At 32.0% G+C, this 3,967-nt stretch overlaps 1 protein-coding gene across 2 annotated transcripts in view; it reads right to left on the reverse strand.

Annotated features, from left to right (window-relative positions):
- Nucleotides 1-691, reverse strand: part of LOC136071807 (copper homeostasis protein cutC homolog) — a 49,285-nt gene extending 48,594 nt beyond the window's left edge. Inside the window, exon 1 of one of the 2 annotated variants that reach the window (XR_010638490.1) lies at nucleotides 274-691. The gene's annotated coding sequence lies outside the window, so the exon portion shown is untranslated. The remainder of the gene's footprint in view (nucleotides 1-273) is intronic. The other variant, XM_065797187.1, reaches the window with a different exon arrangement.
- Between the last annotated feature and the right edge of the window lie 3,276 nt (nucleotides 692-3,967).

Raw genomic sequence — 3,967 nt, forward strand, 5'->3', positions numbered from 1 at the left:
AAAAATAAATTTATCAAACATACATTTTCATTTATAATTTTAAATAATATATTATCATTTTTAAATCAATTAATGACATATGTTGAAAATAATTTAAAGTATGTAATAGATTATTATAAATGCAATTATGTGAAATAATTATTTTAAAATTGGAAATTTTATGTTTATGTCGAGAGTTATAAAAATATTGTCGATAATTTGGTAAAAAGCAAATTAATAAGATTATTTTGTGAAAATGAAATTATTTTTTAAATTAAAATAAAATATTTATACCACCCTTCTTTCACCACCAAGACCATTAAAATACATCCAGGCTAAATCATATTTAGCAACAACTGGTAAATTGTTTAACTGCTCGTACATTTCCCTGGCTTTTTCATACTGGTTTTTTTTTAAATTACCGGAAGTAATGAGCAAAGTGTCAAAAGAATTGTTTTGAAGATCGTTTTTGCATAGTGTATGAGTAGAAAAGATTCTTCTTGGAAGAAATACGAGGTAATCATTTGTCGAGCTAATCATTTCAATCTTATTTTTCTCCATGTTTTAATTTTGAACGATGTAAGGTAAAAATGTTAGAAACAAAACAAGTGATTATTTAAAAATTAAATCCGTCTTTTTTTAAATTAAAATCTTTTGGTAAATCTTTATCTAAAAGCGCCTGTCTTTGTTATTAATCCATATTTAATAAACCGTTGTTTTCGCTATCGTAGGAGCTTTTTGGAAAGTAAAAGGTCGGGGTTTCGGGCCTTTTTGGAAAGTAAAATTCGGGGCTTTTTGGAAAGTAAAAAGCTATTTAGATTCTAAATTTTAGAAATGATTATTTTTTTTGCTCGCTCTATAAATATTCTTTAGATTAAGCTGTTATGTTTGCAACATTATGAAATTAAATAGTAATAGTTATATTTATCCATTTTGTGTAAACTTGCGAGTAAAACAACCATATTTCATATTTGGGTTGAACTTTTTACTTGAATAAAGGAGTAAAGTTTCTACTTGTGCAATAAATAAAAAGCATAAGTTCTAAATTTTTTTTCTTGAGTATCGCTAATTTTTAAAAAAACTCCATATCAAGAATTTTCTTTTAAAAAAAAATTAAAAAGGACCTAAGAAAAAAAGTGGGGGGGGGGGGGATAACGTGTCCCCTCTTTCCTCCCCGGTGTCGTCGGCTCTGGGTGAACACCACTTTTAGTTTTTTGGAGTTGCTTTACCCTTAATGACCTAAATAGAGAACTTTATGGTTATCAAGATTCACATACATAGATCTGAAAATAAAAAGAAAGTGCTCTAACTTGATTTAAATAATTTTAAAAAGTACACCATTTTAAAAACGCTATCATTCGATATTATTTTTTAATACACGTCTTTAGTTTATAATTTTGCGCTAACATGAAATAAAGTTTGAAAATATTTTTATCCCAGTTTAAATTCAGACATCATTTTTTTTATTTTTTAAGCAATTTATTTTGTATTTCCGTTTTATTGAAGTTGAAAAAAAAAATTAAATCTAATTGGAAATGTTGTTTTGATTTTATTTTATATACCAATATTTTTCCGGTAGGGTAATTCTATCAAAATAATTTCTGATTTTTGGTCATCGAGCAATATGCAAGCAGTGTACAAACGTCAAGATAACATTGATTGGCATTAAGATTGAAAAATGTTTTACTAAAAACTCATCAAAATGGCACTTTTATATCAAAATGGCTCTTTTCTACCTTTTTTTTAAAAGCTTATGGGAATACAAACACCAAAAAAGCTATTTTATTTAATGTCTAAACGAAATATTGCGCGCTCTCCTATATCCAAAATTTGAAAAGTTCGACTCACCCTAATGTACACACCCTGCATGTTCTTCCTATTTAAGTCAGTCAACGTATTTACGAAAACCATCAAGGCAGACGACACGGTTTTTAAGTGTATGTGTTTGGGGGAGAGGGGGGGGGCCACATTTGGTTTTTTCTAAAAAAAAGTCATCTATATCTTAATATTTCTATTAAAAAAAAGTCCTTCAAAAAAAAATGGGGCTGTGCCCCTTCTTTACCCCCCCCCCCTCCCTTGGTGACGGACATGATAATTAGAGTACATGTGATAAGTATAAATAGCTAATAATGTGCACATGCAGTATGTATAAATAGCAATTTCTAATTTTTTTATTTTTTTATTTGATTTTTTTGTAAATTTTTTAAATCGGAATTTTCTCAGAAATTACTTTCATACTGTAGAAAAAAGGATTGCGTAGTTGAAAAAAAAATCTTGTTGAAAATTTCAATTTCAAAGGAAATTTTAATACTTTATTTTTTTTTATTTTTTTTTTTGCTACAAAAGAGATATATTTTTTCACTTGACTAAATTACAATCAAACTCACTTGACTAAATTACAAGCAAAAAGGTAACTTTTATTATTAATTTTTCTAAACATTTTTGGGTAACACTATTTTAATGTAACTCAAAAATGTTTTTCTTGTTTTCAAGGTAACATTACAATAATGCATATTAAATCATAGATATCATTTTACTATAGTCAAGGGCTGTTCCAGGAAACAATATTGTGCGGCGGTTCCTCCCGTCCCAGCGCCCCAGCAATCTCGCCATGCTTGACCTATGCATGGTCCACCATCGGCGTCATTACTGGGCCACCATCGACCGACAAGCATAGTCCAATCCAAGTCTTGCTCGCTGTTTAAGGCATGGCAGCCGTTTTGGAACGGCGTTTAGATGCTTTGCGATTGCCTTTATTTATGCTACTTTTGGTTCATTTCGTTAGTTACTCTTGGTTGAGTAAAGGTTAGAGATGGTGTCTCGATAAAAATACTCATCTTGGGCAGATGTTAAATGCACCCAGCTACTGTCTTGTAGAAGGCCTCCTAGGCAAAGACTTAAGGGGTAAACAGATTCTATCTGTTGACCAGCCTCGTACCCGTTCTCCATCTATTAGGCTGGCGCAGATGTATTTTTAATACATTGTTTCCAGTTTAGGATGTTGAATGCTAGATCTTCATGACTCAATGCATGGGTTTTGTTTGTGTCTCTCAGGTTTCCTGAACTCTGTGGTAGATCTCAGAGAGGCTAATTCCATAAACAGCTAAAAAGTATCAAAGTATTAACAGTGCCATGTTGCGCATGGGTGGTGTTCCTGTTTGTACTTTTGGTGTGCATTGCGGAGGCCACATTTTGAGCCCTTTGTTACGGCTTAGGGTTTAATAATAGTACTGAGGCAATTGCTTGGGCTATTAAACAGTGTTCTGAGTACGATTTATGCTTTGAGTCGAGTTCTTCAACAAACTTAGAAATAAATAAAGTACCAAAAACTATAAAACACAAAAAACCATCATCATCACCAAGTTCTTTAAACCTATCATTCCCTAATATTCGTGGTCTTTCAAGTAACTTTTCTTCTGCTGAGTTTTATCTCTCACAAAGTTCACCTGACCAACTTGCACTTTGTGAGATTAATTTGAGTTCAACTGTCTCATCTTTAATTCGTAAAGACTTCAATAATCACATGTTTGGTCTAGGCATTTACATTCGTAAGAATTCACTCATTTGTCGTGAAACTAGGTTTGAATCCACAGACTATTCGTGCTTTCGTTTAGCACCACTTCACTCTATTGCCTTTCTTTTTGTTCTATATCGCTATCCTTCATCTCAGGACTGCACTCTTTTTGATGTTATTTCTGATTATATTGACCAAGCTCTCTCTCTCTCTTTATCCATCAGCTAATATAGTTGTTGTCGGTGACTTTAATGCTCACCACTCCAAATGTCTTGGCTCTAGTGTCAGTGATTCTGTAGACATTTAAGCCCATAGCTTTTGCCTTTCTCAATCTCTAACTCAAATAGTCAATTTTCCTCCTCGCTTTCCAGATAACCCGAATCATTTACCTTCTTTACTCGACTTATGTCTTGTTTCTGATCTTAGTCAATGCTTAGTTTCTCCACATTCACCCTTATGTGCTTCTGATAACAG

This window comes from Hydra vulgaris, chromosome 05 (genome assembly GCF_038396675.1).
Source record: "Hydra vulgaris chromosome 05, alternate assembly HydraT2T_AEP".
In the NCBI taxonomy this organism is placed as follows: Eukaryota; Metazoa; Cnidaria; class Hydrozoa; order Anthoathecata; family Hydridae; genus Hydra; species Hydra vulgaris.